General features: G+C 39.1%; 1 protein-coding gene across 1 annotated transcript in view; it reads left to right on the top strand.

The window, feature by feature from the left end:
* Positions 1-19,117, top strand: part of ELAPOR2 (endosome-lysosome associated apoptosis and autophagy regulator family member 2) — a 196,938-nt gene that overhangs the window by 77,435 nt on the left and 100,386 nt on the right. The window contains exon 2 of the mRNA XM_036762173.1: positions 8,180-8,300. The gene's annotated coding sequence lies outside the window, so the exon portion shown is untranslated. The remainder of the gene's footprint in view (positions 1-8,179; positions 8,301-19,117) is intronic.

Raw genomic sequence — 19,117 nt, 5'->3', positions numbered from 1 at the left:
AAAACAGGTATTTACAATTAGGAAATTCACAAGCCTTTTCTCCAGTACCACATTCCTTTTGTGTGTAGTTTAATTACTAATTGTGGTTTTGATACTAATATATTTGTAGATCGTCTGGCTAATATCCTAGAAGAGAATGATTGCAACATCCCTTCCACCTTCTGTGGTCATGTGGATATCTTGTTTTAAAATATCATTTCCTCAGTCTTGCCCGGAGCAATGATGTAATTGCTTTCCTTTTCTCCCTGATCGATGGCCATGTGGGTATAAGAGAATATTAGAGCTGGAAGAGACATTAGAGACCCTGAGATCAGAGATTTACAGCCACAAAGGGACTTCAGAGGTCCTCTAGTCAAACTCTCTCATTTTGCTAATAATGTAACTGTTACTACCTGTACGACCTTGGATTGCTTCACCTCCTTGGACTTCCTCTTCTTCATCTGATGATGAAGATAATTAGTTAGATTGGAGAGCCTCTGAGTTCCTCTCCAGTTGTAGCTAGATGGTCCTAGGGAGGTGAAGCAATTTGCCCAGGGTCACACATGTAGGAATAGAGCCAAGATTTAAACCCATGTTCTCTGACTTTAAAATCTGCATTACTTCTACTGTATGTGTGCTGCATTATATAGTTCAGTTCCTCATTTTGCAGATAAGAAAATTGAGGCCCAGAGGAGTGAGGTAATTTGCTCAAGATGAACATACTAATCACTGGCAGAGGGTAGAACAAGAACTCTAGACTCTTGACTCCTGTTCTTGCCCTCCTAATTATCCACAAAGTTGGAATAGGAAAAAAAGCCACAAAACAAGGTTAACTTAAACTGGGGAAATCAAAAGGAATGTGATTTAATTAAAATTATTTTAAAAAGCAATTCTTGAAAAATGATACATTTTTACCAAATGAATATAAGAGGTATGTGTCATTAACCAGGTGTGATAACCAGAAATGATATGTGAATCTTTGCTCAGTGGTGGGTTCCCATGGTAACTTTAGTATGCTAGGTTTCTTTTTTAAAGAAAAAAAAATCTCATTAAGATGCTCTGTTCTTGTATCTTGATGATGTAGGATAAAAGAAATTTTAACACAATTTGTGTGTTTTGTTTATGCATCTAGGAGGTATGATCATTCCCCTAAACTTTTCACATAGTCAAGTGAGCACCCTCATTTATCTGAATTAGAACTTTACTCAGACAGTTCACTCGCCCAATTTTTTCAAGCTAATGTGCACAGGACTTTGGCCACTTAAAAGCCACGGGTTGTCCTGCCTGAAGATCTTTCATCCTTATCAGATTACAAGGTTACATTGTTCTGGACACCTACATTTCACATTCTCAGACTTTAAAAAAAAGTACAAAAGAAGAATGAACATTTATGTGAAGAAAATGTACTTATTCTTTTTCTCCTCCCCATTGGATTCCTTGAGCTGTTACTGATATTTCTTCTTTTTGACCAGAGGCTCTTCAACAGTCTTTACCTTGCTTCTCCTCCTCCTGTTTAATCTTACAGTGGTGTTTATGATTATTTGCTGTAACTCCCCACTTTTAATTAAACTTTGTTGCCCTGAGAAGTACCCTGGTGCATCTCTCTATTTTGTTTTGATCTATCAGAAAGGCTGGGCAGGGAGGAACACACAGCTGCTGTGAGCACTGGCAGTTTGCCGATTAAAGTAAAAAGAACAGGAATCTGTTTGTTCAGTGGTTGTTGTGAGGATCAAATGGGATAATGTTCCTTAAAACCCTTTATAAACTAAGTGATGTACAAATGTAAAGCAGCGTGACTTTGACATTTGGATGAATCTGAGATTTCTGTGATGTGCATACTCGATCAATAAGCATTTAGTTAAGCTCCCACTACTCATCGGGCACTGTGTGAATTGCTGGCAACATGGAGACAGAACCGAAACAGTCTCTGCCCTTAAGAAGCTTACATTCTAATGGGTAGAACACACAGACACACACACAGACACACACACACACAGACACACACACAGACACACACATACACATATAAGTATATATAGAAAATACATAAAATAAATCCTAGGTAGTTTTGGAAGTTTTCTTGAATGAAACCAGGAATTCTAAGAGGTAAAGGTGAGGGGAGAATGTGTACCAGGCATGGGGGAGAGCAAGTGCAAAGGCATACGTGGAGCAATGAGTAGGGCACTATGGCTAGTCTAGAATTCAAAGAGGGGGCTAATGTGTAAGAACACTGGAAAGGAAAGAAGGTACCAGTTTGTGAAGAGCTTTAAAATAACTAACAAAGGAGTCCGAAGATAATAGGGAATCACTTGAATTCTATTAAATTGAGTAATTGAGGAAACAGATTACACAATCCCTACAGTGGTACAGATTGAAGCTCATAAATGCTTTCTCATCCTGGTTGGCATATTATATTTATTTGAGTTTATCTCCTCTATTAGACCTTTAGTTCCATGAGAGCGTTGTTTGTGTCCTATCTTTTATTTCTAGTGTCTTACTCATGGTAAGTGTTTAATAAACATTTGTTGATTCTAATTGAATTCTTTCGTCTTTGAATTCTGAGGATCCAGGTCTTGCATTGCATCTGGGGCCATCTCTAGTTGTCTTGATCTGTATCTTGCCACTGGACAGAGATGGCTGTAGAGGAGAAAGTGAGGCTGGTGACTTTGCACAGCCCTCCCTCATTTAAATGACTTGCAAGTCATGGTATCACCTTTCTGATGTCATGGTCCTCTTTGAGAACCATGGACAAACAACAGCAACAACCCAGCACAAGGATTTTTATACAGTTTCAACAAATTGACAAACATTTATTAGATTCCTGCTATGTGTCAGGCACTGTGCTAAGTGCTAGAGATACAAAGAGAGCCAAAAACAGTTCCTGCTCTCAAGGAGCTCACAGTCTGGTGGGAGAGACAACATGTAGAAGTCTATGTACAAATGAGATATAGTCCAGATAAATTGGGAATACTCTCAGAGGGAAGGCACTAAGATGAAAGAGGACTAGGAAAGGGTTCTTGCAGAAGGTGGGTCTTTACATGAAACTTGAAAGAAGCCAAAAGTCAGAGATGAGGAAGGACGGAGTTTCTTTTAATAAATGCTCATTGAATTCAATTGAATTGGTAGCTCCAGTTAGCTTAACTGTAAACTCTAGTTATTCTTCTGGGTTGAGTTCAAGACCCATCTTTCTTATGAAGTCTTTCCCAAACCGCTGCAGTCTGCTGATCTATCCTATCAATTCTCAATTCTAAATACCTACTAATTTTAGCTCTTAATAATCTACTGGGTTTTTTAAAAATTATTTTTGAAAAGTTTCATATATCAATGTCCTATTCCTGTCAAGATAGCTCCCTGAAGGTAGGGGTTATGTCTTTTCCTTTGTACAACTCTGCCCCGCTCCTGCCTTTGCCTAATACTGAGCATATAGTAGCTTGCTATTATACGTATCTGTGTAAATTTAACTGAAATGAATATGTCTAGATTTTTAGTGGTCCTTTCCTAATGTCTAAAAATTGCTTCTAGATGCCTGTTTCTCTTTTTTGGGGGGGTGGAATTAATGAGAGGATAATGGAATTTCTAACTCTCTACTTACAAGAAACAAGCCCAACCCTTCTCTCCTAAAAGCCTGATACTAATTAGAAAAAAAACTTACCTAATTTGGAATCAAGAACCAGGAGTCTGAACTCTTTTTTGGACTTATGATATTTCAGGTAAAGATGATAAAATTTTCTACTGTGTTTGCAGGAATATAGTTTGTTTTCGTAGGATTATAGATTCATAGATTTAGGGGTAGATGGAACTTAAGAGGTTATCTAGACCAGTCCCTTTATTTTACAAAGGAGGAAACTGAGTCCCAAGGAGATAAAGTACCCGAGAGTCAACTATTGAGTGGCAGAGTTGGAATTTGAACCCAGGATTTTTGACTCTAAATCAGAGCACTTTTTCTTATGTATCATGATTTTGATGATGGTAGAACACCTCTGTATAAACAAGATTTTTTACTCTAAATCCTGTACTTTTTCTCATGTATCATGATTTGGATGATGGTAGAAGACCTCTGTATAAAGAGAAGGCATGTCTGGAACACAGTAAGTACTTAATAAATGCTTTTCTTTTATTCATTCCTACATTCTTGATTAAATTCCACTCTTTATAAGTATTTTTTTAAAAAAAAACAGAGCCTGTTTTATTAAAAAACCTCAAGTTCCTATCTTCAGAATAGACACTCAACCATCTGTTACTTAATTTGGATAGGTCATTTTCCACACCACTGGAATACCAGGTTTTCCTGAGAATTCTGCTTAGAGTGTTCCAATAAAGGCACTCGAGTCTATGGGGCCAGAAATGATTACTCTGGCGTAGCATCATTTGTGGTTAAGGTCAGTGGGGGGTGGAGAGAAGGAAGTTAGTCCTCTTATCCAGGAATTTTGTGGCCTGTTTCTTTTGTCTTTATCACCTCATAGAAGTGAGAGCATGATGCAGTGGCAATTCTTTCTATTCAATGAGGAAAAGGCACTGGACTTTGAGCCAGAAACAGGTTCAAAACCTAAGGTACCACTAGTGAATGACCATTATTGAAGCTTTTTGAGCCTTGGTTTCTTCACATGTAAATTAAAGGGGTAGATTCCATGGCCTATTTGGGTCCTTTTAAATTCTAAGCCCATGTTCCTATCACCAAAGTTCCTTCCTCCACAGATTCATGTTTTTAGAGGATAGCTATATTATTCTGTTTTCTGTGATGGTGCCTTGAATATAGTAAGAGCCTAATGGGTGCTTATGGAATTGAATTAACTTGGTATTCAGTTGCCCAGTAGGACTGTAAGCTTTATTCATTGGTTTAGCCCCACTCTTAGTATAGCTGAGGGTGAGGTTAAATTGAAGCATGGAAGAAAGGTGTTTTCCACTTAGTCTGCTCTTCTATGCCTTGATCTAGTTCATAATCATCTACCAATGGAACTAGAGTACTCTACTGGCAAGAGCACTGGAGAGGGAGTGATGATGGCCACTAACTTCCTCTGTGACCTTAGTCAAGTCACTTGACTTCTCTGAATCTCAGTTTCTTTAGCTATAAAATAAGGGGGATGGACCAGATCTTCTAAGTCCTTTCTTGTTGGGAGATTCTGTGATCATCTGATCCTGACATGCTGGGCCAGGAGGAGAAATAATGGGCCACTCCTTTTTTCTCACTTTTTTTCCAGACCTTCTTTCTTCTTTCAACCTCTCCTTTTTTGAAGATGATTCTGTCCTCAGTGTCACCCTATTCAGATCCTTGTTGCAGTCATTTACTGACTTCCAGGTCATTCTCCCTCTTTACTCTAAGATCTCAGCAATTGGCTCACAGTCAGCCTCTCCCACTCAACACCATATTCTTGTCTTCAATATTCACATGGCTTGCTAGTTCCACAACTTTCTGAACTCCCATGACTTATAACTTTGCACTCAATGATGGTTGGATTTTGGTGTTATCATTATCCCAAACTATTAATCTCTATGAATCTGGACTTTTGAAATTCCTCATAATCTCCTTCCCTTCCACATTGTTCTCTGCCTCACTCCTCTTAAAATTTATACTGTGTTCTCACCAAGATCTATAGTCACTATATCCTTCTGTGTTTTCCAGTTTATCACCTCTGCTCTGGCCTTAAATTTTCTCTCTTAGCAGTCTTGATGCTGTAGTAACCAAGTTCAACTACACACTGTCCTCCAGTCTCATTCCTTGGTCCTTTGTGCTGCTAATTCTTTGCCAAACTTCTAGGTTATTACTTCATCATTCACTTTCTGTATTCTTACATGTATGCTGATGACTGCTACTGGATGAAGTCATGCAAGCATGCTAATTTTGTTAACTGAAAATTTATGTTATCCAGACTGGGCCTTCTGTGTTGCATGGCAATCCTATTATTTTTCTGTGATTGGTTCTCTATCTCACTACCCATGGTGGCTCTCATTTCTCCTTATTGTTATCTAAGCTCCTTACACCAGAGCTGTCCAGAAGTTCAGTGCTGAGGACTAGCTATTCTGTCAAAGGAAGTTTGGAAAGAAACCTAACTTAACTAACTTAAAGTAACCTAATGTACTATAGGCAACCAAGTAGGAATTATTTACTTATTCATAGATGGATTTCAATCTTTGTTGTGGAGGGGGTTCCCACACTGGGAAATCTTGGTCTTTTGAATTAACATGTCAATTTATTTACATAGTCCATTATTTCCTGTAGCTTCCCCTAATAATGGTGGAAAAATCCCTGGACCTGCAGTCAGAAGACCTGGATTTGTCTTTTTCCCCCCTTTGGCTACGTGGCTTTGGATAAGCCAGTTAACTTCTCTGAAACTTAGTTATACTTGTCTGTTAGGTGAGGATTTTAACTAAGATCTGTCCTTGTGGGTTTGTTGTAAGAATTAATGAGAAAGGAAGGAAATAAACGCTCAATAGGCATCTACTATGTGCCAGGTACTGTGGTAAGTGTTTTACAGTTCTTACTTCATTTGATCCTCACAAGAACTCTTCAAGGTAGATGTTTTCATTATCATCACCATTTTATAGTTTAGGAAACCGAGGCAGACAGAGGTTAAGTGACTTAAACTAGGGTCACACAGCTAGCACATGTCTGAAACCAGGTTTGAACTCGAGGCTTTCTCCCTCCTGATCCAGTGCTCTATTTACTGGGCCACTTAGCTGTGTCTATTAAATGAAGGAATGTGTGTGCTAGTACTTTGTAAACCACAAAATGTTAAACAAATAGGTCTTATTATCTTTATCACTTGCAACAGTCAAAGTAGGGTAAAAAGGAATGGAGATGATGAGAATATGACTTCCTTTCCCTTCCTTTTATTTTCTTTTAATTTTTTAATACCAGACTTATATTTCTTAGTACATCCTTCCCCCTTCCAGAAAGCTAGCCCTTATAAAAAAGAATAAAAAAGAGGAAAAAGTTAAATGAATGTAACGAACCCATTTGAGAAGTCTGACATTACATGTGGGGTTGTATACACACAGTCCCCAGCCTCTGTAAAGAAGGGCCTTTAAAAATCACCCCGGGGCAGCTAGGTGACACAGTGAGTCAGGAGGACCTGAGTTCAAATCTGGCCTCAGACACTTGACATGCTTACTAGCTGTGTGACCTTGGGCAAGTCACTTAACCCCAATTGCCCTGCTTTCCCCCTCCAAAAAAACCCCCAAAATCAGCCCAATAAAATACACATATTATTTCTCCTGGTATTAACTCTGATCAACACCATTATCATCCTATTCTGGAAAGGGGGACTAGAGGAAAGACAAGGAAAGATAAAAGCAATCTTCTTTTCTGATGCATTTGAAATAGTAAAAAAGTTTTGCGATAGATTTAAGGCTTTCCTGTCTGCTGTCGTCCCCCAAGTGGTGAATTGATATTCTTATTCTTTATACTTGCTTCTATTTGATCATAAGTGAGCTGTAATGTGCTTGCTGATTATGAAATAGCAAAGTGAGAATTTGTAGCATCAAATAGAGAAGAGTATTTTGGCTCAACCTTGTAACTGATGTTCTGCAAATATGCTGAAAAATGGCATGTTGGGGGTGGGTGTGTGTTGAGCCTGTGTAAGCCACTTAAAAACTTGGAAAGTCTTCTACTCAGTGTTTGGATGATTAATTCTTTTACCCTCTGTCAGGTTTTAAACTGAATGAGAATTAGATCAGGACATGTTCTCTTTTTAACTCTTCCTCCCTGGACCAAGCACAGGAATGGTGGAGGAGCATATTGAGAAGGAGGGCAAGAGTGGTATTTTCATCCTTGACTAGGCTGGACCAAGGAAAGATTGTGCTACCTCTTCTATTTGACTGATAGAATTATCTAGTTCTACCTTCCTCTCATTCAGAAGGTAGAATTGTAGAAGAAAGTGGGGAAAAAGGAAATGTGTGGACCTGGTGAATTGTGGGGAAGAGTAGCTAAGGTGAGGGTACAACATGGAAGAATAGGTGAACCAACAAGCATTTATTAAGCCCTGACTATGTGGCAGGTGTTGTGCTAAGTGCTGGGGATACAACACGAGTCCTCAAGGAGCATACATTCTATTGGGAAAGGGCATGGAGGCAGAAGTAGCAGGGTCCCAAAGTGCTCAAATGGAGAGACTGCAGTTGGCAAAGTTCCTAGTGGATTTGTGATGACATGGACTCTTGTGCACACTTGCTGAAATGAATAACATATTTTTGTAATTGTTTGCAGAAAGATTACCACTTTGAATATACGGAATGTGATAGCAGTGGCTCCAGGTGGAGAGTTGCCGTTCCCAATTCTGCAGTGGACTGTTCTGGACTGCCTGACCCTGTGAAAGGGAAAGAATGCAGTATGTTTGGACCTTTTTTGACCTTCTGTTTTCCTGATTAAAACATAAATGCTTCACATTAGTTCAAATAGTAAATTGTAATAAACACAGAGACCTTTGCAAAAGGGAACCCTCTGCATTTATGCTTGGAAAGACAAATAGAGCCAGGTGCCTCTGTGCCTGAAGCCAGCAGTGATTTAAACCCAATGGGAAATAGTTATTTTTTATTTGATTTACTCTCATTGTTGCAAGCTGGAGGGTGGAGTAGTAGTTTTTTTTTATTTTATTGAATTTTTTTTAAGCTGCTGAAAGCTCTGGGAGTGTACTGTATTTCACCTCAGCATTTATACTACTGAGGTTTTCTGGAAGCTGCTTAATATCCTGTTATTAATCTGGTTGCTCAGCACATTTAAACACCTTGTCTTATGGCAATAAACAAATTGGTTTGAAAGCAGAGGCATCTCTAATTAAAATGGAAATGAATCATTTGCATATTTTCTTTGGTAAACTCTACCTTTCTGTGAATAATTTGAGCTCCTGCACAAGATGAAATTTTTTGTCATTTAAATCTCTGTTGCTGAAACCTGTTTACCCTTCCACTTTAGAATAGACTTTATTGACCTACAAGCATTGGTTAGGTGCCCATTCTGCCCCGGGTGCTGACTAGATGCTGGGTTTACAAAGACAAAAGTAAAATAGTTCTTGCCTTCAAGGAGCTTATGTTCTATTGGTAGGAAACAATGTGCACACATATAAATAAATACAAAATATATAAAAGTCATTTCCAGAGAAGAATGCTGGTCTAATATGAAGGACAGAACCAGATTTACAAAGGACGTAGTGGAAGGAAGAGTGGGATGGGGCTGACATAGATGAGCATGAAGGAGCAGAGAGTGATAGTCAGGGAAGGGACCCTCTTGCCAAGCAACCTGTGGCAGAATCCTATGGATTCTGAGTGATGCCATTGGTCAATAGATTGTATCTCCCTTGTCAGTAACAAAAAAAGGTAGATTTGATTATTAATCTCTGAGAAAGAGGTAAGATATTGTATGTGTGTATATGTGTGTGTGTGTGTGTGTGTGTTGCACGTGTGTGTGCACCTGTATGGACATAGGACTCATGGTAGCAAGGCAGATGGCTAACCGTTGTTGCTGCCTGAACATCAAGGCAGGGGTCCAAGGAATCCTGGGCTCAGGTTGGTCATAGGGATAAGACTTATTTGAGGTATTCACTGTCAGGTATGCCAGAGCTCCCTCATTTTACTTGATTTGGCTTGGTGGTGTTCAGAAGTCATTGGCTTAGGCATTCTAGAAAAGAAATGTGTTCTCATTTTTAGTCATTTGTCATTTACTTTAATTTAACATAGATCATCTTCTAAATTTGTCAGCCCAGTAACAATTCCGTTAATTAATTGTTCTTAGATTAGAATCACAAGACAGAGCGAGTCAGTATACAATATAATTTATTATCATTATTATTTCTACTTAATTTGATTATTTGAGTAACTTTTGCTTTGATAGTTTATCTGAAAACTAAAAGGCCATATATTACTGTAGGCTGTTTGGATGAAAAAAAGTTGATATTTCTTTAAAATATAAATAGAATGTTGTTATTACTTGTAAATTTTACTGATGACATTTGTCTCTTTCACTACCATTCCGTAATACCACACTTTACCCGTTGAACTCTTCCATGTAACAAAGAAAAACAGTTAAGCAAAACTAACCGACATAGCAAGGCACCTAGGTAGTGCAGTGGATAGAGCGCTGGGCCTGGAGTCAGGAAGACCTGAGTTTAAATATGGCCTCAGACATTTACTAGCTGCATGACCTTGGGAAAGCCACTTAACCCTGTTTGCCTCAGTTTCTTCATCTAGAAACTGAGCTGAAGAAAGAAATGGCCAACTACTTCAGTATCTTTGCCAAGAAAACCCTACAGGGTCATGAAGAGTCAGACATGACTGAAACAACTGAACAGCAACCACATCTGACATTTTAAGCCATGTGTAAACCATGGTTTTCCATTTGTCTCCTTATGGCAAGGAGGTGTGCTTCATCTTTTGTGTTCCAGGAATAAGGGGGATTATTATCATTAATGAAGTTCAGTTGCCTTTAGCTGTGTTTTTTACTTATACTGTAAGTTGTTGTGTGGATGGTTTCCCTGACTTTACAATGCATCAGTTCAAGCAAATCCTCCTATATTTTTCTGGCTTCCTCATTTTTTTGGTCTCAAATGGCAGATTATTTAGAAAAGAAGAGTGGATTTAAGTAAATTAGAACTGTCATGGCAGTAAGAAAATGAAATTTTGTTTGAACATAATCAAAAATCAGTATTCTGTGGATTTGGATGGAGTGTCCCTGTGATTAGTCGTTATTTATTTGGAGGCTCTGATTTGCTAGGAAATGACAGACAGTTGTACCTTCCTTGGTCTTTTATGATAAGCCAAAGCACTTTCTTTGTGCATGGAACTGGGAGTGGGAGCATTTGCAATAGGGTAACGGAAAGGCAGGATTTGGTAAAGGAACTCTCAGAGTTGACATATTCAGAAGATGATCTGTGAAGACGATCTATTAAATGACAAATGTTGTTCACTTGTCCAACTATTTGTGATGCCTTGTGGGGTTTTCTTGGCAAAGATAGTGGAGTGGTTTGCCATTGCCTTCTCCAGCTCATTTTAGAGATGAGGAAAATGAGGCAAACAGGGTTAAGTGACTTGCCCAGGGTCACACAGCTAGCAAGTGTCTGAGGTCAGATTTGAACTCAGGAAGATGAGTCTTCTTGACTCCAGGTCTGTTGCTCTATCCATTGTGCCAGCTAGCTGCCCAAATGACCAAAAGGTAATTTCATGACGGGATATAAGTTCTTTGAAGCAAAGTCGTCCCACAGCTTTATGCTCTTAAATCAGAGCACATTCAGATGAATGCTTGCTGTTCTGTGGTTGGGTGGTTGAACAGATGATTTCTCCATTTACATAAACAAGAATTTGACAATGTTTTTTTTGCTAAGCAGAGGCTGCATATTTGAGTATATTCTATTACCTAACCTTTCTATAGAAAGGTACAGCATTAGATTAGACTGGGAAACATTTAGTAAGCACTTACATGCCAGATTGTGTTAAATGCTGGGAACACAAACATGAGGAAAATGAAAGCCTCTGCCTTCAAAGAGCTTCTAGTCTAATGGATGAAGACAGCATTAAAAGGAAGTGAAAATGGGGGAAGGGGAGGGCAAAGTAATAAAACTATCTGGAGAGTCAGGAGCTGAACCAGCCATAAGTAGTTTGCATGAGTATTTTTTCAAATGGAACTTCTGGAGAGGAACTCACAAATCAAAGGAGGAGGCGGCGGCTGCAGGGGTCGGTGGCACAAGAAAGCCACTGGAACAGGCTGAACAGAAGGATAGCCTTGAAGTTAGGAAGGCCTGCCTTTCACAGACACATGTGTGTGACCAAAGGCAAGTCACTTAACTTCTTACCACATCCAGGCAGCTCTGAAAGACTGTAAGTTAGAAACAAATTACTGATCTATACTGGTGAAGGGAGTTTCTACACTGGGAGTTCCTTTCTCTGAGGAAATCACAGATTCGTACCAAAGCAACAATTTTAAAGGGTCCTTTTGCTTCTTTCTTTGAAGTCTAGATATATAGAATTTAGCCCATATACATTCCCTTCCACCTATTCTCATGAAAGCGGAATGACCATAATTCTACACTATACTTCAGTATCCAATGGATAAAAATGTCTTGGATCCAATTTCCAACTCTGTTTTGGCTCATCTCAGTTTAAAATATATAGTCCTGTAAAACCGTGAGGTTTGTTTGTTACTTCAGATTTTGGCTTATGTCATTTTGATTTATAATATTGTTACTACTTGTATTTGAATTCCTTATTCAGTGACCCATGCATCTGGAAGGGAATTTCGGTTATGTACGTACAGCAACTGTAATTATGTATTGCTTTCCCAATCTTTATTAGGATTACAAGTTGTGAATATGCATTCATCTATTTTCTAGAAAGAAAATCCAGGCCACTTTCATAACTTTTGAGCTAGCCAATAGACATGAATAGAATTTTTACTTTTATTTCTTTCTTTGTATTTCTCTTAACCTGTTAATCTAGCATAGAACTTTATAAAGTAGATTTATAGTTATAGATGTAAATATTAGGTCTGTTTAGAGGGCTAGGGAATAGAGATTGGGCCTGTGATTTCATTTTTCTAGGTAATTCCTAGGTGAGGAATTCCCTTTAACAATCCAAGTTGGGATCTTTTCTGAGACTTATGGTCTTAGACAGTTTTCTATAGCACTGAGTGGTTATATGACTTGCCCAGGGTAATGTAGCCACTGTGTGTCATAGCACTTGAACTGAGATCTTCCTGGCTCTAAGACCAGCTCTCAACCCACAGTGTCATACTCTTTCCTCCCTTCCTCTCCTTTTCCCTTCTCCCTCTATATACAGGCAGCATGGCATCAATGGAGAGTTGGTCTTGGAGCAGAAAGACTTGGATTTGAGGACCACTTATATGACCTTGGCTAAGTCGTATAGCCACTCATTGCTCTAGGAAATTTTCTAAGACTATTTGTTATGTTTATAGCAAATGTAGCTATATCCACATGTATATGTATACAAATACAAATATATATGTAATTATATACATACATATATGTACATATGAAAGAATAAGAAGATACAGAAGCAGCTAGCTAGCTAGACAGAGCATTTACTAAGTGCTTACTATGTGCCAAGTACTTTGCTACGTGCTGGAAATACAAATGCTGTTGTTCTTCGTTCTCAAAGAGGACCAAAATTACATCACTGTGTTGGGATCAAATTATGGTGTGTCTGATTATGGCTGATCAGACTAATGCAAACTCAGAAGGCTCTACCACAGGTCAGGCTCAAATAGTCCACATGAACATTTGGAGTGGATTTGTCTCTAGGTTTGCTTATCTTACATTTCCTTTGAGCTACTGAAGTTCTGCTTTGCTCATAGAGCATGGCTCCTTCTTTGATATGGGCATGCCATGCTGGGCAGTCCTGTTCCAGTGTCTCCCATGTCTCACAATCAATTCCAAAGAGAAGTCATAGAATGACAATCCTTCCCCTCAAGGAGCTTTTATTCTAATGGTGGAAGATGGTGCATAAAAGGGAGTTGAAAGTAGGGGTGGAGAGAAGGTGGAAAGTCATGACTTGACCTGAAAAAATATATTGAATTATAGAGAGTCTTTGAGTTGGAAGGAACCTTTGGGTATCTAGTCTGACCCTTCCCACTACCTCCATCCCTACCAAATTTTGAATTGCCTCTGTTAGCCTTAATTAGCATTCTTTTGCTGCCGCTGCTGCTATTATTACCACTACTTACTATCTAACATTTGTGGAGCACCTACTATGTGCTAGGGCAGCACTGTACTAATCACATTACAGATCTGATCCTCACAACAACTCTGGGAAGTAGGTGCTGTTATTCCTATTTTACATATAAGGAAATGAAGGCAGGGAAGGTCAAGTGACTTGCCCAGGGTCATACAGCTAGTGAGTATCTGAGACCAGGTTTGAATTCAGCTCTTGACTCCAAGACTCCCTGCTTTCCCTCCCCAAGATTCCATTCTGATTTGTGCAAATACTTCTGCAAGAGCAGAAGAGGAAATCCAGAATCTAGTCATCCCTTGTAGTTAAAAGCTGCGACCCAATGGAATGTATTTAGACAACTTTGTTTTTTTCTGAGCACATGTTGTGGTCTCCCAATAAAGTCTTCATATTATGTGTGATGGAGGTAACCCTGGATTCTCACAAATTGTACCATTGGGATACAAGCTCTGGCAGGTCTTACCAAGTTGGAAAGGTTTGGATTCCAGGACCAGACGTGGATTGTCTGGGCACCTTCCAAGGAGTTTGAAGAGGCACATTTCCTAGAAAGTTGGCCAGTAGGTGATAAATTTTCTTTAGCCACAACAGCTCCCAAAGACCATCCAATAATAATAAGCTGTTGGGGGGAGTTTGTTACTATTAGAACTAAGGATTACCTAAACTGATGGAATCACAGATACATAGTTAAGTATATTATTGGGGCTTACTCAAGAATCTGTGATTTCACTAGCACGGGGAACATTCCAGTGTACAGATTGCAGATAATAGTCTATCTATTAGGAATCATGGAGATTCTGGAGGCATTGAGAGGTTAAATGATTTGTCTGGGATTCACACTACCAGCAAGCACCAGATGGGAGACTCGGACTGGTCTTTGAATTTGAAGGTCTGCCTGTCTCCAAATCCAACACATCATACTATGCTCCCTCTCATTCATTTGTCAGCTGTTGGTACTTGGTGAGAAAGAAAGAAAAGAAAGTTAGAAAGAAAGGAAGAAAGTGCATGCTATGTGCCAAGAACTATGCTAAGCACAGGGGATATAAAAAGGAAATGAAGGTATATATTAAGCTTTTTTAAGTTAAAAAAAGATTTGATTTGAATTTTTTATCTGTAGAAATGTTTTTTCTTTTTCGGTCCAGACCTATTATCTCAGCAGTGTAGTTAGCTCCCAGTGAAGAATGCCCCTGTACCCCCATCACCTCCCCACTTCATCCCCAGCATCTCTTCTGCAACTTATAGTCTTAATATAGTTTTCTAAGACTGTGGGAGGTTAAGAGACCTATCCAGGAGAATGTGTTAGAAGTGGGATTTTTATCTGTCTTCCTTATCCTAAGGCTAAATCTTTGTCTACTATACCAAGTTGCCTCTACATTTAGAATAAAATGAAAACTCTTTTTTTCTTTTCCTTTCTTTTTTGAAGGTAGAGATCATGTGTTATGCTCCTTTGTGTCTCTCACACCTGATGCTGTGCTGTGCTAAGAACAGACCATTTTATTGCTGTCCCATTGAAAACTTTGATGCCTTATTCCATAGTGCATAAAGGAGAAACAAGCAAATTTCTAAAATTCTTTGCTGTGTTTCAGTTCTATACGTAAAGGGAATTACAGATTAAAAAAACAAATTATTTGGGGGGGGGGGTAATCTTTTTTGGTGATAGGCTCTCATATGACCCTTTCTCCTGCCTGGAACCCCCACCCTTTTCTAAACCCTGTAGGGCTAGAAACTTCTATCTCCCACTCAGTCTTGCTAATTGGTAACTCCTGGCTTGTGATATCAGAATTACGAAATCAATTAACTTCACCTAAGCTAGACCTCCCTCTCCTCTCCACCTTGCCATTTAAAAAACACCTAGCCTTGTTCAGATTTGGGTTGACTAGAATTGATTTCATACATCAAGTTCTGATTTCCACCCATAGAACTGGTAAGAGCTGGATGAAGTGGAATAGTGTGCCAAGTTTGGGGAGCGACCTCTCACAGACCACTGTGGACTCTTCTTGCCTTCTCTGAAGACCACCATGGCTGAGATTCTCTGGCAAAAACCCTTGGCCTTGTCGCTTTCCTGCCCTTTGGTTCTATTTTGGAGGTATCAAGTGTTGCCCTGGTTTGGTGGTGGGTACTCTGCTTCAGTTTCACAGCAGTAAGTTGATGTCCTGTGTGAGATGGTGAATGCTGCCCTGATTGCCCCTGCTGGTTGTCCTCTCTGCCTTCTCATGCTTTCTTCCCTGGGACGACTCTGGTTAAGCTATTTGGACTTACAGTAAAGGTGCCAAGTTAAAAAGCTGATTACTTTCACTATTGTTTGGCTTTTTAAATTCTTCTGTAAAGCTCCATTTAATTCTCAGCAACAGATCCCAATAAAGGGACTAAAGAAATTAATTTTTGCTGATTCATCTTGAGAGGTTGTTGTCTTTTTCATTTAGAAGTATGCCCCCTAAGACAAAGGGAGGTGTTGGACTGCACTGATGGGCAGAGACTATTTGTTGAAAGGTAAATGAGTACTAACAGCAGAGGAATGTAAGTTGAAAACGAAGAAAGAACGAGGGAGAGGAGTAGAGGGCACTGTAGAGCAGATTTTGAGGTAATAATAACAGATAACAGGAGAGCTGGTGAAGAGGTACCTTTGAAAGATGAAGGTAGAGATTTGTGAGAAAATAATTGTACACAATTCAAGGTTAGAGAGGGTGCTAATGAGCGTGGAGATTGACTGACATTTTCCAAGGCGGAGGAAAAGTGAAGGATGATAAGGACTGAGTCAGGATGTAATTACTACTCAGGGAAAATTGATTTTCTAGACCTTTTCTTCTCTGTTATGTAGTGATCTCATCAGCTACTTTGTGCATTTCCTCTCCATTGACCTTCCTTGTAGCTTTGCCTATATCCACTATGTGTTAATCTATGCCAAACACCCAGGGGATAACATATATTATCCTCTATGTTTGTGCTTGTGTATTTCCATTTATTCAAATTAGCAGACTTATGACCTCAGACTAAATCTGAATTATTTGGTTTGTTTTTTTTTAAGCCAGTAAGAAAGCTCTCATTTTTTAAAGGCAATTTTGCTTTTAAGAAGAAGGAATCTTTCAACCTGTTTTATATTTGCATTATGATCACCCGGAGCATATAATATGGATCAGTTTTTGTCCCTTCCCCCCACCCCCTTCAAAGTATGGGGTAGGTGAGGCCTCTGTCAACCTGATATATGAGAAACTTATTGAAGGTATAGTAGGTGAGTGGCTTTTTTTTAAACTTGTCAAAGTTACTTTTATCTAAAATACAAATAATGATTCAATGCACATTCATTGATTCAACAAACATTAAATATGTGCAGAATATTAGGACAGGTGTGAGGTAAGAAGCAAAGTTTAAACAGAACACAGTCCTTGCCCCATTAGAGCTTACAGCCTAGAGAGAGATCAGGCAGAAGTGCAGATAACCATATTATTAGAGGCAACTTAGTAGCACAGTGGATAGTGTGTTAGACTTGGTGTCAGGGACACCTGAGATTGAATCCTGTCACTGACATTTACTAGCTGGGTGACCCTGGGCAAGCCATTTGATTCAAGCCTCACTTTTCTCATCTGTAGAATGGGAATGATGATGATGATGGCACTTTACAGGGTTATTGTGAGGATCCGATGAATTAATAAGTGTAAAGCACTTTGCAAACCTTAAAGGGCTGTTTTGTTATTGTTAGCTATTGTTACAAACATTATGTTATAATTGCAGTAAAGAGGCAAAGAATCAACTACTATGTGAAGTCTAAGATAGAAAGTAGTTGCTTGTAGGCAGAGGGAAGGTGATAAAGGAAGGCTTAATGTGGTGTGGCAGGCACAATGATAGTGCAGCTCTCTCTGGTGGAGTTTTTATTAAGACTTAGGAAAGTAGTTTTTAAATGATACTATTATAGAGCATGGAGTCTAAATTTACAGAGGTGCAGAGACACTTTAAATTTAGTAAGTTCTTTGTTCCTAACTTTTCTTAACTTTTATCTTTCCCCTAAGCAAAGAGCTGTTCTTGGTAGGACCAAATTTGTACAATTCTAATTTACAATGAATAGTGCACTGGAGGTAACCATTCATTTCAAGTAATATTGCTGGATTTTCCATAATTGTCGACACAACTGTAGTAAAACCCTGTTATAAACTACATCGCCATATGGAGTGACAATATAGTATAATGGGGAAAAATGTTTTGGAGTCAGAAGACCTGTAAGATAGTCTTGGTTCTGCTGCTAATTAATCACGTAATTCCCTTGGGCCTCAGTTTTCCCATCTATAAAAATGAGATGGTTTGACAGACTGATTTCTAAGATGCCCTCTGGCTCAAAAAATTCTGTAACTTGCCTTTAAAAGGAAACAAAGGAGAGGAGACAGAAGCATTAGGCAAAAGAGACCATTATGGAGGGAAGCCTTTTCTAAAGGTAAAGGCTATCAGAAGCTCCAGAGAGTGCCTTCTGAGTAAGATGAGAGGTTAGGGTACAGACACAAGATATTTGTTACAGCTCAAATCATGTCTCTTTCTGTATGATGAATCCCACAAGAGTCTTGGGTATCAGGAGGAGAGGAGGCTTTACAGATAATACAGGCCAGGAATTCTTAATCTTTATGGTGTCATGGATCCCTCTTGCAGTTTGATGAAACCTCTGAACAGCAGTTGAGGCAGGTTTAAGGTGCAGTGGATAGAGTGCTGGGCCTTGATTCAGGAAGAGCTGAATTCCAATCCAGCATCTGATACTTACTAGCTAGTAATTCTAGGCAATTCACTTAATTTCTCTGTCTCTGTTTCCTATCTGTAAAATGGGGATAATAGCATCTACCTCGAACGGTTCTTGTTATGATCAAATGAGCTAATGTTTATTCAAGTACTTAGGAAGTGGTAGGTACATAGTCGCACTATATAAATGCTTATTACCCCCTCTCCCCTTTCTTTACCTCCCTACCTTCTCAGAAGTGTCTTTAAATGTGCAAAATAAAACACACAGGATTACAAAGGAAAGAAATTTATTTTAAAAAGTTATGATTATGTTTCCAGGTTAGGAACCCCTGCTGTAGGCTAATCCATTTATTTTATAAATGAGTGGATTGAGAGACCCAGCACAGCATAGTCATATGTCTTAGGTCATCTAGCTGTTAATTAACACAGGCAGGACTTAAACCTGTCTCTTGACCCCATGTGCAGCAGTCTTTACTCTATTTTTCACCAAAGTGTAGATACTGAGTTTCTTCTCAGTGCTTCTCTCATCTCCTGGTACCTCCATCAGATGGGGGCCCTATTGTCTCTGTCACCTGCCAGGTCTGCGTCTGCTTTTTACCAGCGGTAATAAGACGTCTGTAGCTTTTGGCGTGTTGAAAGGTGTTCACTCTGCAATTAGCCACTCTCTTTCTTAGATTGAACGTGGTAAGCAGCTGGCAGTAGACTTAGCCTCAGTTGTTGCTGTACAGGTTCTGACAAGCAAAGCTACTTCCTGAAGCAG

Source organism: Trichosurus vulpecula, chromosome 5, assembly GCF_011100635.1.
Source record: "Trichosurus vulpecula isolate mTriVul1 chromosome 5, mTriVul1.pri, whole genome shotgun sequence".
Lineage (NCBI taxonomy): Eukaryota > Metazoa > Chordata > Mammalia > Diprotodontia > Phalangeridae > Trichosurus > Trichosurus vulpecula.
Note: the sequence above shows the minus strand (reverse complement) of the source record. Positions and strands in the feature narration are given on the sequence as shown.